Here is a 25,311-nt window from a genome sequence, read left to right on the forward strand (position 1 = left end):
TAATAAAATACACCATACATATCAGAGACACACGTTTTTTCAGGGGATGAAGGGGTGTAAGCCACCCCCAAATAGTTTAAAAAATTGTATTAATTAGTAATAATTTTGTTACACCTTCAAACTTGGTGAATAAATAAAAGATAATAAAATACACCATATATCTCAGAGACACACGTTTTTTCAGGGGATGAAGGGGTGTGAGCCACCCCCAAATAGTTTAAAAAATTGTGGTAATTAGTAATAATTTTGTTACACCTTCAAACTTGGTCTATAAGTAAAAGGTAATAAAATACATGATATATCTCAGAGACACACGTTTTTTCAGGGGATGATTTTTGTGGTAATTAGTAATAATTTTGTTACACCTTCAAACTTGGTCTATAAGTAAAAGGTAATAAAATACATGATATATCTCAGAGACACACGTTTTTTCAGGGGATGATGTCTCTGAGATATATCATGTATTTTATTACCTTTTACTTATAGACCAAGTTTGAAGGTGTAACAAAATTATTACTAATTACCACAATTTTTTAAACTATTTGGGGGTGGCTCACACCCCTTCATCCCCTGAAAAAACGTGTGTCTCTGAGATATATCATGTATTTTATTACCTTTTACTTATAGACCAAGTTTGAAGGTGTAACAAAATTATTACTAATTACTACAATTTTTTAAACTATTTGGGGGTGGCTTACACCCCTTCATCCCCTGAAAAAACGTGTGTCTCTGAGATATATCATGTATTTTATTATCTTATATTTATACACCAAGTTTGAAGGTGTAACAAAATTTTTAACAATTACTGTGATTTTTTTAAGTTATTTATTATTTAACAAACATTTATCTTTTATACCAAAAAAAAAATCAAATCTACACTTTTTTTGTCTATATGTAATTATAGTCTTTCTCTTAACTTTATTTTAAATGTTTAAAATCAGATTTAATCCTTCAATATGCAAAAAAATAGATTGCGTGCAGAACTTATCTGGGCGACTGTAAAAATTTGATTTTCGTTTCTGATTCTGTTGCTAACTTCCATGACGTAAAATATAGAGAAAGATTTCTATATATGCTGTAACATATATGGCAAAAAACGGATCTTGTATCCTGAGGAAAAGGAAAAAATTAAAAGAGAAAAGGAGGAAGCAAAGACACAAAGAGCACTTATAAGAAAAAAAATCACAGAAACCAGCACCAAAAGATCATAAATTAAAAATGAAGAATGGAATTCATCAGGTTCAAGTAATGAGGATATACTAGAGGACTTCAATAATCTAAGAAGAACGGGAGAATTTATTGTTATTACTTTTCCTGAAAAAAAAACTTATAATTATATACATATGTACACCCTAAAGGAGCTTAAAAAAATAAAATCCTAAATATTAAAAATCGAATATTTGACAAATACCTATATCTCGCGCCATTCTTTTTAAGAGTAAGTAAATATTCAAATTGAAAATTAAATATATATTGAAAGAACATTATTACTTTTAAATATCCTGGAGTTATTTTGAATCTAATACAATAGTACCAGGATATTAAAAAAATAAATACTGTTTTCAAACAGAAATTATATTTGAAAGTAGATCTGAAATTTAAAAATATATACCTATAGGTACTTTAAAAAATGTGTATTTTGTAACTCGTTGAAAAATCATTATTCAGCTTTATTTCAACTTAAGCATTGTGTCAACAACTCCTAAAAATTGTATATTCAAAAATAGTCCTAGTCCAGTCCTCCATCACGGTAGATTGCTTTTGTTTAATCTAGATTTGTTGGGTTATGAGAAATAAGTCTCAATTCGTGTTCTCAGGTTCTCTACTATTTAACTGAAACGTAAATAGTAAATGTGTGTGAATGTAAGTACCTACAGTATTGATTAAGTAGCTCTAGCTCACTGCTAGAATTAAAACCAGCCCAGATCAGACTCAGAAATAAGAAGGCTAAATGCCTTTTAGCCCAGTTCATAGGCGCGGTTTGTTTTTTTTAATATCCGGTTTTATGTTCTGTTTCTATGTCTAGCTATCTAATTGTCATCGACAACCAAAAAAAAAGGCACTTTTTATTTTCTGTCTATTCCAATTTTACAAACATAAAGTCAAAAATAATGATAGTTTTCAGATCGATTTGAATTTCCTCATCCCTCACGAAGACAGGTTAATTATCTTATGGAGAATATTTTTGGGAAAAAAATATATTGTTATTTATAGCTTAACATTAATGAAATATTTGAGTCCAACAAATTCATAAGCAAATATGTGTATAATATTTAATACATATCGAAACAGTAATATTTATTTTGAATATTCTATAAGTATTTAATGCTACTATTGCTACTATAATTATAGGGTGCCTATAATAAAAAAATGAGATGTGAGTTCTAATGATAAGTCTCAAACTCTCAAATAGATTCAGGTTGGAACAGAAATAATAATTGGTACTGGGATAAAATTAAGCCTATATAAGCCTTATAATTTCTAAGCCTATTTCTAAAAAAAGAAACTATTAATTAATCAATTATACTGAAAAATTTAGAACGTATAGGTGTATGTGTTATGTATTTAATTCAAGTGCCATTTAACTAACTAATGAATTTCTTTTGCGCTTGGCAATAGTGCATAATGCCGAGAAAAATTACTAACATTTTATAAAATTTAAAAGCGAAGTTAGGTAGGTATATAAAATATTTATGTCAATTACACCCTAAGTAGGGGATAAGGGGTCACTTTTGAATATATTTACTAAAATTCAAGTACTGAAAAAATCTAAATTCTAATATAAAAGTGAGGAACAGCTTTTCCAGATGTAGAATATGTTTACTTTAAGCTCGGACCGAAAAAACTAATGAAATTTTAGTGTGTTTCTTTGACACGCAAATAAACAATAAATGTCATACCCCAGCTGTGGGGTATATTTGAACAGGCAACCGAGCACCTCAGGAGATATTACTTCAGGTTCAATTAATAAGGTCGTGGAAGCTGATGCTACAGAAGTGATCGGAGCTGCAGATGAAGTAGACGGTAGAGAGTCATTTTGTTCCTTTGGTATTTCAGCAACATCATTAGTAGATGCTTTTCCTGCTGCAACAAAGTCACTATCTGAAAAAATATTTCTATTTAACGGCCAGATCCCTGTTTTTTGAAAACCAGATATTATGTTTTTTGGAGTGAATGATGCTTGAATAGCTATATTTGCCAGCCCAGCCAGGTCATGGATTGTTATGGCTTTTCCGGGATTCGAAATTAAATAATCATGTTGCGCTATTTTTAATTTAGCCTTAAAAGGAGCCATTATTGAAACGTTCAGTGGCTGAAGGCGATGACTACAATGAGGCGGTATATATAGTGACCACCTCCAAGCCATTTTCTTTTGCAAATTTAATGGCATTTAGCGAGCAGTGGGATTCATGGTTGTCCATTATTATTAAAATGTTTTCATTTTGGGAACATTTTGTAAAAGATTTTATATGTTCCAGAACTTTTATAAATAACGTTTTTGTTATCCAACCGCTAGGAGAATTGTTTATTAGTCCTATGCTTCCAGCTGAAGCACCTGTGAGGAAACTGTCGTGATATCTAGCTCGTGGGAATATAAAAACTGGTGGTAAACTATTTCCATCTGCACTCACGATGGCACACATAGTTACAAGAGTGCCCCTTGCCGCGGAAGTAACTTGGCCCACTTGCTTAGTTCCCTTTTCAGCAATAATGTTTGGCGCATCTACAACAGTGGTTATACCCGTTTCATCCAAGTTAAAAATTTTATGTGCAGGAAAATTGTATTTTTCGTAACAGCGCACAAGATTATCTTGAAACTCTGTTAATGCGTGACATACTCGTGTTTTCAGGCCTTCGGAGACTAAGATTTTGATGGCGTTTCATAAACCCTGGAACCCAATCTAACCCTGCCATTTTGTTAGTATTCCAACTAGGTGGATATTTTATAGTTATAGGTTTTGCATAATCAAATGCCAATACCCTCAGATTTTTATACGATAAGCCATATTGTAGTTTAGAATACGTTAAAATATATTTTACCAACATACGTTCTTGTGTCTCTGAATGTATGTTTAGAGGAAAACACCTGCTCCCTGGGTTGTTTTTTCAAGCGGTAAAACAAAGCAGTATGTTTTACGCCGTAAACTTCTGCAGCTTTTCTTAAAGACATTTCTTTTTCTTTTACAACCGCTATCGCCTTCTCCATGTCTTCCTCAGTAAACCCAGTTTCCTTCTTCCTCTTATATTGTCTTACCATCGTGTGTTGCAAATCTGGAAAAACAATGCCACTTAAAAACATTTTTTACTACTAATGGAGTACCTTTGAACAATGTTCAACAGTGCCCTATTTTAAAGTTCAAAGACACCCCTTGTGCTTACACTCGAATTCAACCACGTTTGCTAAAACTATCCTAACCTCAAAAGTCACATATTTTCACAAAACGATCTACATACCTAGTCTAGTTGACGACCTACTGCAGATTAAATGTCCTCTTTATAGTTTAGTGTTGAGCCTAATTTGTTTAAGTAGGAAATATTACAACAAAAAAGTTGAAAAACAAGGTTTATTCGTATTTGCGATACAACAAGTCGTGGAAGCCGCTGCACAATACAGTTGCCTTCTTGCACTAGTTACTTCAACCACGTGCCGTTTTTAAAAGATTATGGCGCAAATGTGCCCCCTTCTCCCCTAATCTACAACAAAAATACACCAATAATAAAGGCATATAATTATTAATAGGTATAACCCTAATATCTAAAGGAAAGTCGTAATAAAAACAAACAAAAAGTAAAAGCAGCAATAATTTTAGCACAAAACATCAAAAAATTATAAAACTCATTAAATCAGTATTTTACCACTGGCACCCGGACTACAAAATATATTTCCTACTTATGAGCACAGTATAAAGAACAAGACAGTAGGTTCACTCTCTTGCGGCCGTTTGAAGTAGGGACTTCTAAACAGTGCCGACTTTTTTTACGCGGTCGTAAATCATTATTTAGTTTCGGCGGCAATCCTTTACGATACGGGGGGTGTTTGAAACATTTTTAATAAGGAATATTTGAACGTACATCGCGGCGGGCAGCGTGTAATATATGGGATTTTTTGAAATTAAAGGCACTTTGTATTATTGTTAAAATGAAATTGAAAGAATATTATTAAGTATCTCTTTTGAACAAATAACTGTAAGAAAAACACTTGGTAGATAGCTTTAAAATTAAGTTTATTAGAATGTACACAATTAAATCTTAGCTTTATGTTCCTTTCATGCTCTTTTCTCAACTGACCAAGAAACTACCTACCTAATATTACATACACTTAATTAATAATAACTTCGTTAATATAGCCATTTTTTAAATATTTAATTAAATTTACATAATAATGTGATAACAACACTCAGCATATGGAACTCGGTAACAGTGAAATATAAAAAGGCAGTTAAATAAAAAAAACTTATTAAATGCCTAATTATTTGCTTTTAAAATAGGGGATGAAAGAACAAACCACTAAAATTAAAATAAAACGAAAATAGGTGTTTTACAACCTAGAATTCATATAAATATGCAAAATAAATATAGTTTTACATTGGGGATTATAGTACACATCAATATTTTGAAACTTAAACCCTTAAAAACCACCCTTAATGACGAAAAAAATGCAGTTTTAGTATGGTTAGACGGTATAAGTGGCTAAAATTTATATCATTCAAATGATTGCAATGCAACTAATAATAAATCGGATAGCTTTCACTATTAAAAACCACCACTAATAACAGAATATTACCAAAAATTTTGCATTTTTTTAGATTAAAATCACGATTAAAAAAAATATGTACTCTAAATCGCTGATACTTTTTGAACATATTATTGGTACCTATATATAGTCCATTGTAGAAATCTACGCTTTAATTTTTGAAATAAATACATAATTTTTTATGATAAATTTTTTTAAAACTGCAATTATTTTTATTTTATTCCTAACTTTTTTAATTTTTATGCTAATGACTTACAATCAAGTTTCTTTTTAAAGTTTTTGATAGTACATACTTGAAAAAACGTGCTAGATATTTGTCTAAGAAACGTGATTTTTTAAAATTATTTCAAGTTATTATTTTACGTCATTATATTTTGTTATCTAAAAAAAGGGGTTATGTTCACACAGTTGTATCTCGGCGCCTATAGAGCTATATTGGCTTTATAGAGCCTATAAAGCCAATCTTTTATTTTTAAACCAACTTTTGTTTATTAGATTTTTTTTGTAAGATCTCAATTTTCCGAGATATTTAAGAAATACTGAAGAAAAGCGTGTATTTTTTTCTGTGAACTAATCCATTTTTATTTAAAAAAAAATGTATATTCCCTTTTACTCCTGCAGCCATCTACGCAACACATCGCCGGCATTTTTAAAGTACAAAATTTCCGCACAACGCTATTATAGTTCTAATATTGAAGACGCCCCTGTATAACGCAGTCGCCACCGGGCAGCAAAAAAGAGTAGCATCAGAAAGCGAGTGAGACAGGCAACATTTTGGGCGGCGCTTAGAGTGATCCTTCTATTCTAGTTTATGTTCGGTGTTATGAGCCACCGTAAATAGGCGTGGCCTTGCTGAACGGCCATTTCTAATTCAATTCCCACTTCCGTGCATATAAACAGGTAGGGCAAGGGCAGAAACTACTGAGTGGGAGAAACGGATCGTCAGCGTTGTCACGTTTATTAACTTTAAAGTAAATCCATTTTATTGACTTCATAATATTACTAAAATCAGCCATTAAACTAATCACTCTCAAAGATCTAATTAATACAATTAAATTATGGCAACAGTGTTTATTATTCGATAATTCTAGGCCCCTTGGCGACAAAAACCGTTAGATTCTGTTAAATTTAAAGCGAATTCCCTCCAAATTTTCACGATAAGATTTTGTTTTTTCAGTTCCGTCGGATAGACTACACGGATTTTTAATTAAATTTTTAAATTGAAATAAAAATGTTTTGCCAATTTAATGCCTGTGGGGACTCCTCATCATCATCTGATTCCCGATCCAGGAGCAACTCTGGCTCCTCTTTGAGCGACCCTAGGGCCGATGAGGTTCAGTTCGCTCGTAAGCTCAACGTCCTCCTAAAGGTAAAAATGTTTCTCCCCATTATAATTAATATATTTTGTATTTTATCATATAGTTTTCTTGTTACTTGGTGGTCTAAGTGGCCAATTGAGGTTTATTTATGTGGTGCAATTGTTTTTTTTTCTAAATTTAAAAAATGCCTATGGCCATTAACTTAGTTCTGATTAACTTTATTTTATTATAATTTGTTCATGTTCAGGCGCCAAAATTATAAACAAAAATAATTAATTAATTAAAAAGTCTTTAATTGGATTAAATATTGGTAGAATTATTAGGTATATAGGATCAGTTTACAGATTCTCAGCCTTTTACCGGAAATTTTGACTTTGTGGCCAAATTAGACATGGGAGGAGGATTTGAATTTTAATTTTAGTTAATGCAAAATGATAGACAGTGTGTTTATATGTTACAAGTGTTTTTATTAAATAAAAATGTTGCAGGAAATTTTCTTTTAAAGATTTAGCCGAAAAACAGAAAAAAAAAACTAAAAAAAGTGCTATTTTATTGGTTCTTGGCTCCCCCTCACAGTTCTCGGTCACCCCAAAACCTTTTTTATTTAAATGGTTAATAAATTAAAGTTTATCGCCAAAGTAAACTGTAAATTAAAGAAAATCAGTGTGAAATGTTACTTTTGAGTTACCTTTTATTAAAAATAAACAGTTCAATTTAAATCAACAACTTATAGCTAAATATGTAATACTTTTTTAACTAAAAATAAACGAAACAACTTTCCTATATTGTTGTTGAAACATGCCTTGAAATATTAGTAGGGTGAGTACCTTTACCCATGGTGGGTACCTTTTATTAACCTTAAGGTAAATAACAGCTTGGAAAAAATAAATATCTTTAAAACTGTAAATTAATTAAATTAAATAAAATAAAACAGTTTGCCAATTTAATGCCTGTGGGGACTCATCATCATCTGATTCCCGATCCAGGAGCGACTCTGGCTCCTCTTTGAGCGACCCTAGGGCCGATGAGGTTCAGTTCGCTCGTAAGCTCAACGTCCTCCTAAAGGTAAAAATGTTTCTCCCCATTATAATTAATATGTTTTGTAATTTATCATATATTTTTCTTGTTATTTGGTGGTCTAAGCGGCCAATTGAGGTTTATTTATGTGGTGCAATTGTTTTTTTTTAATTAAAAAAATGCCTATGGCCATCAACTTAGTTCTGATTAACTTTATTTTATTATAATTTGTTGATGTTCAGGCGCCAAAATTATAAACAAAAATAATTAATTAAAAAGTCTTGTCTTTGGATTAATTGATGGTAGACTTATTAGGTAGGTATATAGGATCAGTTCACTGATTCTCGGCCTTTTAACGGAAATTTTGATTTTGTGGCCAAATTAGACATGGGAGGAGGATTTGAATTTTAATTTTGCTTAATGCAAAATGATAGACAAAGTGTTTTTATTAAATAAAAATATTGCAGGAAATTTTCTTTTAAAGATTTAGTCGAAAAACAGAAAAGAAACTAAAAAAAGTGCTATTTTATTGGTTCTTGGCTCCCCCTCACAGTTCTCGGTCACCCCAAAACCTTTTTTATTTAAATGGTTAATAAATTAAAGTTTATCGCCAAAGTAAACTGTAAATTAAAGAAAATCAGTGTGAAATGTAACTTTTGAGTTACCTTTTATTAAAAATAAACAGTTCAATTTATATCAACAACTTATAGCTAAATATGTAATACTTTTTAAACTAAAAATAAACGAAACAACTTACCTTTATTGTTGTTGAAACAGGTCTTGAAATAGTAGTAGGGTGAGTACCTTTACCCATGGTGGGTACCTTTTATTAACCTTAAGGTAAATAACAGCTTGGAAAAAATAAATATCTTTAAAACTGTAAATTAATTAAATTAAATAAAATAAAACAGTTTGCCAATTTAATGCCTGTGGGGACTCATCATCATCTGATTCCCGATCCAGGAGCGACTCTGGCTCCTCTTTGAGCGACCCTAGGGCCGATGAGGTTCAGTTCGCTCGTAAGCTTAACGTCCTTCTAAAGGTAAAAATGTTTCTCCCCATTATAATTAATATATTTTGTATTTTATCATATATTTTTCTTGTTATTTCGTGGTCTAAGTGGCCAATTGAGGTTTATTTAGGTATGTGGTGCAATTGTTTTTTTTTTTTAATTTAAAAAATGCCTATGGCCATTAACCTTTGTGCTACCAAGCTTTTGAACGTACGAGTAGTACCAAGGGGGTACATATTGTACCCCCTTGGTTGTTCTTATTTTTTTTTCAAGTATGGATAGGAAAATCTTACTAAGCATATGGAAATATCAAATTTTATTCAAAATAAAGCATTTTATTCAATAAAAATAAAGTTATTTTTATTGAACATAATACCTAATATGAATATAACATAATTCAATTTCAATTGTCATTTTGATTTCACCTGTTACAATAATTAGTTTTTTTTTGATGGCCGTGATTTTTACAAAAAAAATTCTTGCACTTTTCACAATAAAGCCGGCACTTTTTGTCATCCTTTCTTGGGCAATAATGGCAGCGTCCAAATGACCCTTCTGGATTTGGCGGCATAGGCAAGATTTCTTGAGGTAGCACTTGATTTATAGCAGATATAACTCTTTTTGGGGGTGGTGTGTAATTTGCTGACCAAGAATAAAAGCGTGCTACCAAAGCTATTTACAGACAGAAACTGTTCAAACTTAATATCTAATAGCAGTATATGTATGACAGCCTGCTACCAAAAAATAATTGAAATAGCACCCCTCTAAGGGGTAGTTTGTATTTGTCAATGTCTAATAAAAACGTGCTACCGAAGCTATTTACCGCCGGAAACTATTCAAAATCGATAACTGATGTCACTATACATATAAGTGCTTGCTACCAAAAAATAATTGAAATAGCACCCCTCTAAGGGGTAGTTTGTATTTTTTAATTTCTAATAAAAACGTGCTAAAGTCCAGTGCAACGATATATTAGAATGGTCACCCGTCAAAACACCAGCATTTTACTTTTCAAACAATGTAAATAGAAGGTGGATGACATTGTTTGGCAGGTGGAATGCTGGTGTTTTGACAGGTGACCATTCTAATATATCGTTGCACTGGACTTTAGCCAATAACACCTCTACAAAAGGACAAAGCGCTCCAAAAAATTTTGCTCGTGACGTCACACGTTTGGGCCATGCACTTCAGGCTGATTTTCGCGTGAATTCAGCTGTTGACGCTGCCATTGTTTGTCCACGGAAGGCGGCCTGCAACGCTGCCAGACTTTGCAGATTGCCGTGAACATTAGTATGATGTATTACTATCTTAAAATAATTAAATCTATATCTTTAACTGCTCTTACTTTACAATTTAGTTAAAAAAAAAAAGAGTGCATCCTTATTTCTCTTTTTATAATTTAAATTTCCATTTTTTCAAATTTTATCATTTATCTGATACCTTGTTACTTGCCAATAGGAGTTCTTTCTATATAAATCTGACAACGGCGCATCTACTAGTTGTGCCACCTGATGAAACGAGAGGTTAGGTTGTTTATGTTTATGTTCTGTGGTTGCCGGTATTTCTGACGGGATCCGCAGTAAATATTAGCTCATTTTTGTGTTTTTTTCTAAAATCGGAACTGTTTATTTCCGCGAAACCTGTATGTTATATTTATGTAAACTCTTCGCGTACTTTTAAATCGCAAAATCGTAATTTCGGACTAGAAAAATCCTCGGAAAATCCGGTTCTCGGTCGCGGTTTTATTTGTTTATATCAAACTTTAATACTTTAGTTCGTGTTTAATTTAATGTCTTTCTCCTAGTTCACCTTGTAGTTAATACCAGAGTGTAAATATGCCTCAAAAGTGTTGTGTTCCGGGTTGTAACAGAAACTATAAAAACGGACCTAAAGTGCATGTCTTCGGTTTTCCTAATGATATACCTAAATCTAAGGGGAAAATGGGTAAAAGCCATACACAGAGATGACTTTGAGCCCACAAACAACACCAAAGTATGTGAAGCTCATTTTCTTGAAGGTAGTATAATAAAGAGTACTTTATTATACGTTTTATTATACATATTAAGTTCAAGATTCCAACACAGGTAAAATTTTTACAATAGAATTACTAAAACCATGGCTGACTTTTGAAACTTTTTTATATAGCGAGCCAGTTTGTGTTTTAATATCAAAATTTAAAACTCCATATACTTCCCATAGTTTAGATGATTTATATGCAATACTTGAAGCAATAGACCTTACTATTATTACCCTGCCTTTGGAGGAAAATGTTACCAATAATGACAACCCCGACTGTGACTTAAATCCAAATACTGCTACTGAGACTGCTACCAATACCCTTGGCAATACTATTCTCGATCATGTCAAACCATCAAATGACATAAATAAAATGAAATGTGTGTTCGATTTACAACTGCAAAGGAAAGGTACAGATTGATATTCAAGTAGTACAATAGTTTTGACTTCTATAATCTATACTATTAGTCCTCATGCGTACAAGTATTTAAGAAATTAGGTATGGATCCCTAATTTTACCACATCCTTAAACTATAATGGGTATTTGTAACAAACACATGACATGACCGATCCCCACATAGATGAAAAAAAAATGTTTTTAACTTATGCCCGAAATGTGTTTAGTTTACTAAAGGATAATGAGAGATTTGTGACACTACTTTTTGATGAAATTCATATTGACCCTTACATGGACTATAAAGGTGGTAATATCACTGGAACATCAGTCAATAATATGTCTCTAGCTTCCTCGGCATTTACTTTTATGAGTACAAGTGAGTGTTCCAGCTTTAAGGAAGTAGTTCATATAGCTCTCATCTCCAAAATTACATCAGACATACTTCATAATTTTATGAAGCAAATTATTGAAAATTTAAAGCAGATTGGGTACATAGTTTTTTAATAGAGTGATAATAATGCCATTAACAGGAAAGCCATTAGTCATTTCTTACTGCAGACCAACTTAGCATTGTTTATCCTCATCCCATAGATAATTAGAGGCCATTATTTTACCTATTTAACACAGTTCACTTACTTAAATGTGTATTTAATAATTGGCTTAACTCTAAACCAGACCAAAAATTTTATTTTTCTGATTTTGACACTTCGAAGTAAAAATTTGCTTCTTTTTCTGCAATTACAAAATTACATGAACTGGAGTATGATAAGCTTTTAAAGTTTGGCTATTCTTTAAACCAAAAAGCATTGTTTCCCTCATCTTTAGAAAGACAGAATGTTAAACTCTCTTTAAAATTTTTTAATTCTTTTGTAGTAGAAGCATTGAGGCATTTTGATAGCCGTATACCATTTTCTGAAGATACTGCTTATTTTGTCCACATAATAACAACATGGTGGAAAATTGTGAATGTCAAAACCCCAACATAAACGAGACATATTTGAAGAACCAATTGTTAAAAAACACTCACTGATATTGACATGGATCCCAAGATTGAATTCTTAGAAAAATTATTAAGCTGGCTTGATACTTGGCAACCTAGTAATTTTTCTAAAACTCTTACTTGACAAACAAGAACTGCTTTCAGCAATACTGTTTATGGACTGCTGTCATTATCACATCTCTGTACGACAGTTGTATGAGACAGAAAAGAGACTTAGAATTCAATCTATATTAACACTTCAGTCTTGCAGTTTTGGCCCTATTAAAATTAATAAGTTCTATGAGCTTCCCGATTATGACCTAGATGATAATTATTCCTCTCCAGAAGACTTTTCCCAAATTCAAACCTCGTTGTCCCAAATTTCAGTAAATGATGATCATTTTCAGAGCATCAAGGACATATTGCCATTAATTACATATTTATGGTTATTGTTGCTATGTTACAGTCAAAAAGCTAAAATGTGACAGCTGTAAAGGAAAACTGGTATATAATGAGCAATTTATCGTTGAAGACAATTTTGACCTAATTAATAAATTAAATCGTGGAGGACTGTTATATTCCCAAGACCAAGTTGTAAATATTGTATCTTTGACTTACATAATTTTTAACAGATTAATAAATGAATTTGAGGACATATTTTTACAAACCTATAACAAAAGACAGTTCATGTGTCAGTTAATTTTAAAATATTCTATTGCACAAAAACATGTATTACATTTTGATGGATGCACTAGTCATAATGCAATAGATGTTTTAAAGATAATTATAAAAAGTATATCCAATACACTTTTAAAAAATTATTGCACTAAGAATAATGATCAATTAAAAAAAAATAAGTAAAAAAAGAAAACTGGATACCCTAACGAAGTAGGCTATATATATAATATATCAGCCACTAACACTACTAATTAAAATATAATAGTTCTTTATCAAGTTTATTTTAACTTTAAATAGTCTACTTACAAAAAAACATATAAAATATATATTTCAATCTAAAGACTATGTAGGTCCTAGGTAATTAATTTAGTTCTTTATCCAATTGATTTACTTTAAATGATTCTAACGATTTCTAATGATTCTATGACATTCCTGATTATGACAGTTTTCTTTAAATTTTCTTAATTATGACAAGGTGTGGAATAGTTCAATATATGTATTTATGTGTATATAATAACATTTTTTACTACTTGATGGTATAAAAAAATTATTATAAATACCTAAATACATATGTTGAATTTTGGCGCAGATGTAGGGGAGTTGGGAGTCTGCATTTAATATTACACAATAATATTTAACCTGACATTCAACCAGAACTAAAACATACCTTTGAATGTTTCCTGAACTCTATTCTATGCCTAGCATTTTTTAAAATAAGCCAAATATTGATATATTAGCATAGGAAATCCCTTGGTTTTTAAAAATCGGTGGCCCACATCGATGACGTCACGCGTCAAGCACTAAGGCCTTGTCTTTGAGTGGGTGTTGCTTTAGCACGTTTTCATTAGACATTTACAAATACAAACTACCCCTTAGAGGGGTGCTATTTCAATTATTTTTTGGTAGCAAGTACTTACAGTTATGGTCATATAAATAGCACACTTTTCTAAATTGCGATAAAAAATATTAAATACCATTTTCTATTTTTTTTATAATATATTTAGCTTAGATGTTCTACAAAGAGTTGTATTTAATTAAAATTAAAAGAGTATTTTAAATATATAAGAAACATAACAAAAAAACTAAAGAAATGCTGGCAATTTAAATAGCACACTCAAAAAATATTTACTTTCACCAAAACCAATTTAATATTTTGTTGGGTATCCTTTATTTTTTATAACTTCACTTAATCGCTTAGGTATTGACTCCACCAATTTTGCAAACACGCTTGCCGGAATACTGTTCCAAGCCTCTTGGAAGTTTTGCCATAGTTCATCCAGATTTGAGGGATTTAATACCTTAATTTTGGTTTTAACGTGATCCCACAAATTTTCCAGAGGGTTCAGGTCTGGGCTTTGTGGCGGCCATTCCAAAACATCTACCACATTTTTAGTAAACCATCGTTTTATTGATTTTGCAGAATGTTTTGGATCATTATCGTGCATGAACTTACATGTAATTGGCATAAAATGCTCCATGTATGGTTCCATAACATTCTGCAAAATCTCCCTATACTTGTATTGGTCCATTATTCCCTCTATACGATGAATAGGTCCAACACCATGCCATGACATTGCTCCCCATATCATAATTGATCCTCCTCCATGCTTAACAGTTTTAATTGTGTACCTAGGGTTTAAGGCACGATTGGGAGGACGTCTAACATAGCATTTCCCATCATTTCCAAATCTATTAATCTTGGTTTCATCGCTCCATAATATGGTTTTCCAAAAATTAATGTCCTTATTTATATGTTGTTTAGCAAATGCCAATCTTTTTTTAATATTTCTTTTTGAAACAAGTGGTTTTTTCCTAGCTACACAACCTTTGAGATCTTTTTCACATAATCTTCTTCTTATTGTTCTTGCAGAAATATTGACGCCATATTGGTCTGCTATTTCACGTTTTATTTGGGCGGAACTTAAAAATGGATTACCCTTGCTTATTCTAATAATAATTTTATCCATGTTATACGTGGTTTTTCGAGGCCTTGTTAATCTTTTCTTGTTCATTGTGCTTTGAGTGGTCTCATAGAGAGCCAGAGCATTATAAACCATTTTCCTAGAGCAATTTAAATCTTTTGCTATAGCAGAAATAGAAAAGCCTTGATTTTTCTTTTCTATAATAAGAGCTCTCCTCTCTGGTCCACAATGTTTCTTTCTACCCACTAAAAACAAAACTACTCTTGACAATATTCAAAAATTTAAAAGTTAAAATAATACTTACTAATTAACACTCGATATATTTAATAAGAATGAAAGGTGTGCTATTTATGTGTCCAGCCTTAAAACGTTAATATTGGAATGAAATTCTGTATGTGCATATATTTTTAAAATAAACATAAAGTCTTTCATATTAGGAGGAGATTAACTGCTTAAATATTTTCTAATCAGTCAGGAATTTGTTTTTTGTAAGTAATATATGAAAAGGCTAAGTGTGCTATTTATGTGACCACAACTGTATATGTATAGTAACATCAGTTATCGATTTTTAATAGTTTCCGGCGGTAAATAATTTTGGTAGCACGTTTTTATTAGAAATTGACAAGAACAAACTACCCCTTAGAGGGGTGCTACTTCAATTATTTTTTGGTAGCAAGCACTTATATGTATAGTAACATCAGTTATCGATTTTGAATAGTTTCCGGCGGTAAATAGCTTTGGTAGCACGTTTTCATTAGACATTTACAAATACAAACTACCTCTTAGAGGGATGCTATTTCAATTATTTTTTGGTAGCAAATACTTATATGTATAGTAACATCAGTTATCGATTTTGAATAGTTTCCGGCGGTAAATAGCTTTGGTAGCACGTTTTTATTAGAAATTGACAAGAACAAACTACCCCTTAGAGGGGTGCTATTTCGATTATTTTTTGGTAGCAAGCACTTATATGTATAGTAACATCAGTTATCGATTTCGCATAGTTTTTGATGATAAATAGCTTTGGTAGCACATTTTGATTTTTGGTCAGCAAATTATTTTTACCCCTTTTTGGGAAGCCGTTTAGATTTGTCATTCTTTGGCTACGTGCGGTTTTATGAGGGCAAGTCCTACGTCAAGTAAAAATAATCTCCCGTTGTCCATTTGTTTTTTTTTTCCAGTCTGGAAACTTTTTTTTCCATAGTGAATATGAATTTACGCCAGCTATATCAATAATATTTTGGAAAAGTACAAATGGATACCTTTTTGTATTTCTTTTTACACTGTACTGATTGACCAATTTGTCCATAGTATCTACGGCCCCTTTTGTATTATTATAATGGAGTATCATGTCTGGTTTGAAGTCATTCTCTATTCCACTTATGGCCTTATCATGATGTTCGGTGCTCAATAAAATTACGGCATTATTACTTTTGTTCACATAAGAGGAAAGAGTAATAATTGAGGAGAATGCAAATAAAGTTTTCTCTACTCGGCTGCGATTGGGCAATGGGGCGGGAGGAATATCGGCTTTGTTTTTCCTCAATGTTCCGCAAAGTGTTATACCGCGTTCATATAGTTCCTTAGCAAGCGGAAGACTAGTAAAAAAATTGTCCGTGGTAATTCCAGAACCTCGCTGAATACCCTGTACCAAGTCAAGGACAACCCTTTTACCTTGCTGTTTTTCTGGAACATTACCGTCTTTACCTGAATAAATTTGGAGATTGCAGGCATATGATATCTCACAGTCAACCATTGCCCATATTTTTAAGCCATATTTCGCTTGGTGATATACAAGCGGGGTACAAATTGTACCCCAGCCAACAAGATTGATTATAATTTAAAAAATATTAATTGTAATTAATTGATTATGATTTTGTTAGTTGACTAAGGTATTGTTAATGGCAATGATAAAAGGACAATACATTTGAAGAATTAATCTTTCAAATATAAGTAATTATTTACGTGTGGGGTACAGCATGTACCCCCTTGGTAGCACAAAGGTCTTAGTTCTGATTAACTTTATTTTATTATAATTTGTTCATGTTCAGGCGCCAAAATTATAAACAAAAATAATTAATTAATTAAAAAGTTATTGGATTAATTATTGGTAGAATTATTATATAGGATCAGTTCACTGATTCTCGGCCTTTTAACGGAAATTTTGATTTTGTGGCCAAATTAGAGATGGGAGGAGGATTTGAATTTTAATTTTGCTTAATGCAAAATGATATACAAAGTGTTTTTATTAAATAAAAATATTGCAGGAAATTTTCTTTTAAAGATTTAGTCGAAAAACAGAAAAGAAACTAAAAAAAGTGCTATTTTATTGGTTCTTGGTCCCCCAAAACCTTTTTTATTTAAATGGTTAATAAATTAAAGTTTATTACCAAAGTAAACTATAAATTAAAGAAAATCAGTGTGAAATGTTACTTTTGAGTTACGTTTTATTAAAAATAAACAGTTCAATTTAAATCAACAACTTATAGTTAAATATGTAATACTTTTTTAACTAAAAATAAACGAAACAACTTACCTAGGTATATTGTTGTTCAAACATGTCTTGAAATAGTAGTAGGGTGAGTACCTTTACTCATGGTGGGTACCTTTTATTAACCTTAAGGTAAATAACAGCTTGCAAAAAATAAATATATTTAAAACTTTAAAAAAATAAAATAAAATGTTTTGCCAATTTAATGCCTATGGGGACTCATCACCATCATCTGATTCCCGATCCAGGAGCGACTCTGGCTCCTCTTTGAGCGACCCTAGGGCCGATGAGGTCATCGTGCTAGTTATCGACCACCTAACCGAAAATTCAACTTCAAGCCCTTGTAAAAACATAACTAAGGGATATATGGTGACAAAGTCTACCTTTTCTAATAGCCTGATGATTTGAAATTTATTATTTGTAGGTTTTTTACAGTTTATACCTACTTAAATGCAACATTTTGGGCAAAACATGGAAAAAGTCCAATTTCGCTAGTTCTCGACCACCCGCCGCAATTTTCGACCAATTTTGTGTTAATTTCCGACCACCTTTTTATACAGGAATTTAAAACAGACCTTATAGATTCAACAGTAACTTACTCAATCTTTTAAAAAGTTTTCCTGAAATTATAGGATATTAAAAGAAAATAAAAAAGAAAATAAAAAATCTTGTTTTTATTATTAAACTTAAAACATACATATTTAAAAAAAATAAAAATTCTTTTCTTTGTTTAAAAAACTTAAAACCTACAACCAGGTACGCACATATAAAAAAAATTGAAATTCTTCTTTAACTACCAACCAAGATACATTTGCATGTACATACATTTAAATGTAAAAATAAATCAGTCTTATTGCTTAAAAGTATAGTACCTACTTATAAAAGGTTAAAAAAACTAAACATATAGGTTGGAGCAAATAAATAATAAAAAAAATAGAAATTTTTCTTTAACTACCAACCAAGAGGTATTTTGGTTATTATTTGGTTTCATTGCTTTAATACTTACAATGTACATACATTTAAATGTAAAAATAAATCACCCTTATTGCTTAAAAGCTTATCATAGTTGTACCTACTTATAAAAGGTTAAAAAAACTAAACATATAGGTTGGAGCAAATTAATAAAAAAGGAACGAAAAGAGAATTCTTGATTAAACTAAAATTAATAAAAAAAGCTTTAAATACCTACATTCACTAGCCTTACTCACATTTACTACATTTGTACTCTCTAGCTGCAGCTATTTCATGCGCTGTATCTTTTAATTTGGTACACATTTTTAATAGAAAGCCAATATTCTTTTTGTCTTCATCCTCTGTATCACTATTCAATCCTATTGCACATAATCCACATGAAATTTTAGGTGTATCCGAGGGCGTATCTGATAATTTTGGCGTAATGTTTTTTCTTTTGCACATTTTTTTTGGAGCTTTATTTGTTGATCCTTTATTTTCTTTTGTATTCTTTCGTCTTGCTTTTCTTTCAGCTACTTCTCGTTGTTTTTTATCAGAATCATCTTTTTTTTTCTTATAATGTTCTCTCCATTTGTCTGAGGAAATTGCACTGGGAGTTTTTTCTCCTTTATTTCTGTTAGTATTTTTGCTTCTTTTAACTGGTTCTCGAAATTTTAAATGTTTATCAAATATGTCCTGTGATAAGACTGGTGTGGATGTAGCACTCTTTGGTTCAACGCTTTAAAGGCAATAATACTCTTATGTCCTTCTCGTTTTTTTCACCAGACTCTTTAGGAGGTAAATCTATGGTAGTATTATTGATGCCATTTATAAAGATGTCATTACACCAGCTGGGAAGACTTAGATCAGAAATAGTTAATGCTGTATCATTTAATGAGTCAATTCCTTCCAATTGGGATAGATTTTCTTCACTTAAAATATCGATTTCAGCATTGATTATATCAGAAGGCACAGAGTTTTGACCAGTTAAAGACTGAGCAGGAAGCTGCCGATTATCACAAAACATTATTTGAGCATCAAGAATTTTGGCAGGATCCAGAAGACTGCATTCTCTTGTGGATAGCCTAGAATTATAAGCTGTAGGAGTTGACTGTTGGTCTACTACAAAATCTGCCTGCAAATCTTCATCAACAGTTGGATTAGGTTTTTGCATCAAGTCTTCTTTTCCCAATTTTTCATTGTTGGTGACGATATATTTTTTTCAAGTAAAGATATTCATTTAAAATAACTTTTACACTTACGCCATACGATTCGAGTTCAGTTTTAATTTTGTCGATCACTTTTATTGCAGATCTTATATCCTTCTGATTTATATAGTCAGAAGACCAGTTTTTTTATTTTCTATACATTGTTCTTAACGCATTTTGTATAATCCACTGCATCAGGATCAAATGGATATAGGCCACATTTACGGAATTCATTTTTAATGTTCGTTTCATACACATCTGGTTTTGATAAAATTTCATGGAAAATACTGCAGAAGTTTGTTTTTGTTATGACACAGTTTACATTTTTCTGTCTATTTTGCCAGTCTCGAAGTCGATCTTCAATGGCCTAAATACACTGACGTCGGCTGGCTGTAGCATATATGTTGTATTTGGTGGGAGGGCGTATAAAATAATTTTATTGTATTCACACCAATTACTTAAAGGTAAAGACATATGGGAGAAGTGGCCATATACTAAAAAAAGAACGGGTCTCTGGATATCGTTGTCAATAAGCCACCTATTGATTTTTGTCATTGGCGAATGACTGCCACGTATTCAAAAAACACATCTGAGGTCATCCATCCTTTTTCACTTTTGCCTAAAACCCAGCCTTGAGGCATGCTTTCTACGACAGCTTTAGGGGGCCTTACGTATGGAAACAACACAACAGGCGGAGCAATTTTTCCATCAGCATTAAAAGTTATTAGGACAGTAATGTTTTCTTTTTCATTTCCTACATTTACTGTATACAAATTTTTGTAACCTTTAGGACCTAACACTTTGCCACTTTTAGGACAGAGAGAGAAGCCAGACTCATCTCCATTAAATATCCTACTTGGATCTTCAAGAACTTCCGGTTCGACTTTTTCTGATAGATAATTTTTTAATTCTTCAAACCATTTTCGAATGCTTTCTTCTGTGACTACTGCTCGGGCTTTGTTTATATTTTCGGCTTGCCTTATGGATATGTCTGGATGTCTGGCTAAAAAGGCTTTATACCAAGTTTGTCCTGGAATGTTATTTTGGTGAAACACTTCTTGACCTGTGTCCGCGGCTATTTTGGACACAGTGTCTATAAGTAGCTGTTTTGTAAGGGGAAACCCACATTTAGCTATATCAATAATCCACTTCCTAATCTTGGTTTCTCCCTTAACTGTTAGTAATGGTGCTGGACCAGGTTTTTTTATTGGATCAGAAACTCGTCCAGATATTCTATCCAGGAGGGTGGTTTTAGGAACTTTGTAAATTCTGCTTGCCTCCCTAATTTTCATTTCTTTTGAACTTATGGCCAATAATGCATTTTGTAAATCTTCTACTGCATATTTGATGATGGTCCTTTTTTCGCCACTCTAGTAATTATTGGGTTTTTAGTATTTGTTTTTTTCTTGTCCTTTTTAGGGGTTTGATTTTGGTTTATGTTTTTCTTAGGTTCCACTGTAAAAAACCAGTTTAAAATTAGCGCTAATGTTCATGGACGGGAAACTGGTCGCTATTTGCCACATCAAAACGTATTAGATATGCGACCAAAATTTGCCATAAGAAATACATGTTGGTCGAGAATTGGATATCATTAATTCAGTTCGTCGACCATCCAAAGCCATGCTGGACGGAAACTAGATTAGCTTTGCCTAGTTTCTCGACCAGATAATTGACCAAATGCAAATATAATAATTCTGCAATGTTTGAATGAAACAAAAATGGTCGCAAATTAAAAAATAAATTTATTATAACATTTTCAGTCAAAACCATATTTTCCCAATAAAATACATTCAGAAATTAATCTACTATAATACTAAAATATTTGGCTGATGCTTTTATGATCCAAAAGGACGTTACTTACTATTTTCTGAGGCAGCCACACTTACAAATTTTCTACACACGTGACTAAAACTACTGCTCACTGGACGGCTAGTGACTTACTAAATTTTGTGTGCCACACCCTTCGACTCTCATCAAAGTTTGTTATATTTTAAGTTGGCGGCACTGTCAGTCAGCAATTTTTGTACTTTTGAGTGGGAATTAGGGTATTATTTATTATTTATTAACGACTAAACGTAAAAGTGGTCGAGAACCGGGTATGGTCGGCAAACTAGTGTAACGACCCTATTTTGTATTTTATCATACATTTTTCTTGTTATTTGGTGGTCTAAGTGGTCAATTGAGGTTTATTTATGTGGCGCAATTGTTCTTTTTTAAATTTAAAAAATGCCTATGGTCATCAACTTAGTTCTGATTAACTTTATTTTATTATAATTTGTTCATGTTCATTTGCCAAAATTATAAACAAAAAAAATTTAATTGGATTAATTATTGGTAGAATTATTATATAGGATCAGTTCACTGATTCTCGGCCTTTTAACGGAAATTTTGACTTTGTGGGCAAGACATGGGAGGAGGATTTGAATTTTAAGTTTACTTAATGCAAAATGATAGACAAAGTGTTTTTATCAAATAAAAATCAGCAGGAAATTTTCTTTCAAAGATTTAGCCGAAAAACAAAAAAAACTAAAAAAAGTGCTATTTTGTTGGTTCTTGGCCCCCCAAAACCTTTTTTATTTTAATGGTTAATAAATTAAAGTTTATTACCAAAGTAAACTATAAATTAAAGAAAATCAGTGTGAAATGTTACTTTAAGTTACGTTTTATTAAAAATAAACAGTTCAATTGAAATCAACAACTCATAGCTAAATATGTAATACGTTTACGTTATGTAATACGTTAGTAAATATGTAATGTGTTTTATTAAAAATAAACAGTTCAATTGAAATCAACAACTCATAGCTAAATATGTAATACTTTTTTAACTAAAAATAAACGAAACAACTTACCTATATTGTTGTTGAAACATGTCTTGAAATAGTAGTAGGGTGAGTACCTTTACCCATGGTGGGTACCTTTTATTAACCTTAAGGTAGGTAAATAACAGCTTGGAAAAAATAAATATCTTTGAAACTTTAAAATAATAAAATAAAATATTTTAATAATGTTTTAATGGTACCTAGGTATATCAGAAACATATTAAACTAAATAGTCTCAACAAAACAGGATGTTCTTGTATATTTTACATTAAAACGTAAAATAGGTAGTACCTTAAGCCTCATCACAACCATCGCACTTCTTGGCATGCAGCAACACTAGGGAACGCTATAAAATTCGGAAAAAAATTTCGGCTTAGAAGTCAAAAAATTAAAAGAGAATTTTAAAGTAGACTTCATTTATTATTTTCCACATATTTTTGTTGTACTTTTAGCTTTACTGTTTTTAAATTTTTAATTAATAACATGCTTACAATCCACATATCGATTACTCTTCGAAAATTGAATAAAAAATTGAAGATTTTCTCTGATACCTAAATTCCCTTGAGAACCATTTTTTTTGTTTATTAGTAATATGTACAATTTTGTGATATATGGACAATACTCTTCTCAATCATTTGTAATAGAATACCTAAAAGACAATCAAATTGGGAATTTACATCTTGATATTTAAGCAATTTTTCAGGTCAATTAAAGCTTAGCATTTTTTTTTTATAAATTTATTTAGAAGAGACATTTTTCTAAATTTAATTATGTTTGTGGCACTACATTTAATATCAGTGTTTAAGCAGGGTACTAAGTTTATTATACCTTTATGATCTGAGATCAATTCATCAATCAAAATTTACATCCTGCACGTAACATTTTTCACCATTTAAGTCGTAGTGTCATAGAATCCCCAAATATATTTATTTTTAAGGAAAGGCTAAAGGTACGGTCTGTTTTGGGCGAGTAATGGAGGCGATTAAACGATGCGTTTAATCACTTACGTCTAATCGCCTCTGGTGGTCTGTATTCGTAGATAGCGTCAGTATTCGGTTAGTCTCCAATCAATCAGTAGTTTTTTAAAAACCGTCCTAAAATGAGTACACGTGAACTTGTGATGGCAGCACAGTTGCTTATGGAAGAAGAAGCGGATGATGACATTTTGGTATTATTATTATTGCATAAAAGGCGTAGAAAGGTTCATAACATGTTTGTTCAAAGAAGAAAGGAGGGAGGTTTTAGTACGCTGATAATGAGACATTTAATTGATGACGAAACCAAATTCAGAGAGTACTTTAGGCTTACTAGATATCAGTTTAATGAACTTTTTAACCTTGTATCCGCTGACATAAAAAAATCTCCTACTAAATTTGTTAGAAGACCAATTACAGCTAAAGAGAAAAGCTTGCTTTGGTGCTAAGGTATTTCATGGTGAGAATCTGTTAATCTGTACTAGATTAAACCGAATTTTCTTTTAGGTTCTTGGCTACAGGAGAATCCTATCGTTCCATGGCATTTAATTATAGAATTTCCCATAATTACATTAGTGTTTTGGTACGAGATGTTTTGAAAGTGCTATATAACAAGTTAGTGCCCGTGTTCTTGAAACAGCCCTCGAAAGAAGATTATCTTAGAATAGTTGGGCAGTTTGACGAGAAATGGAATTTCCCAAATTGCTGCGGAGCTATTGACGGAAAACACGTGCGTATTATTTGCCCACAGAACTCAGGCAGCTTGTTTTTTAACTACAAGTCATTCTTTTCTATTGTGTTGCTGGCGATTGTTGACGCTGAATATAAATTTGTATGTATTGATGTTGGTTCATATGGAAAGAAAGGGGACAGTAATATCTTTAATAAGTCGTCTATGTTTCATCTTGTCAATAACGATAAATATATGCCAGAGGACAAACCTTTACCAAATTCAGATATACGATTACCCTATGTTATTCTTGGAGATGAAGCATTTAAACTCTCAATCTTCTTCGTCCATATCTGCGAGATCAGGCTAACATTAATGTACAAAAGCGTGTCTTTAATTACCGCCTGTGTCGAGCACGAAGAACTTCAGAAATTGCATTTGGATTACTGATGTGTCAAACATTCAGGATTTTTTACACGCCAATTGCAGTACAATCTTCCACAGTAGATCTTATAATAACCATTGCATGTTGCTTACACAATATGATAAGAACTTCTAGTCAAAGTTCTATAGAAGATATTGACTATGACATGCCCAAGGACAACATGATTAGATTAAATCCCTCGGGCGGAAATTCAACTGTTGAAGCATTTCAAACTAGAAATAGGTTTACAGAATTTTTCAATAGTCAAGAAGGCTCGGTGACCTGGCAGCTAAAGCACGTAACGGCAACAGATAATTAGATTTGGTTACTCTGCAATCTTGAGTTAAATATTTTGTAATATTTTATTATGAAAATAGACAAATAAAAGTATTACCTATCTAGACACACGTTTTTTATAACTCGGTTAAATTATAATTACTAAAAAGATCTGCGCAATCAGTAGATGCTTGAGAGTCCTGGATATCACATGAAGATTCTGTTGTACTATCGTAATTGTAATGAGCTGATGTGAGAGAGGCACGTGAAGTGGAGGGAGTGGGACGGGATCCTGTTTGCGACATTTCCAATTCCATTCGAGAAATCAAGTCCAGTGTTTCTTTCTTTGCTTTGACTTGTAAATGAGGTGGAAAGGTGATAACTGTTTCAGCTATGCTGGCAA

At 31.8% G+C, this 25,311-nt stretch overlaps 1 protein-coding gene across 1 annotated transcript in view; it reads left to right on the forward strand.

Annotated features, from left to right (window-relative positions):
- Positions 1–8,017: 8,017 nt before the first annotated feature.
- The window catches only part of LOC126748099 (probable RNA-binding protein 46), a 37,178-nt gene continuing 19,884 nt past the window's right edge, over positions 8,018–25,311 (forward strand). Inside the window, exon 1 of the mRNA XM_050457100.1 lies at positions 8,018–8,139. The gene's annotated coding sequence lies outside the window, so the exon portion shown is untranslated. The remainder of the gene's footprint in view (positions 8,140–25,311) is intronic.

The sequence above is a fragment of the Anthonomus grandis genome, chromosome 2 (assembly GCF_022605725.1).
Source record: "Anthonomus grandis grandis chromosome 2, icAntGran1.3, whole genome shotgun sequence".
NCBI lineage: Eukaryota > Metazoa > Arthropoda > Insecta > Coleoptera > Curculionidae > Anthonomus > Anthonomus grandis.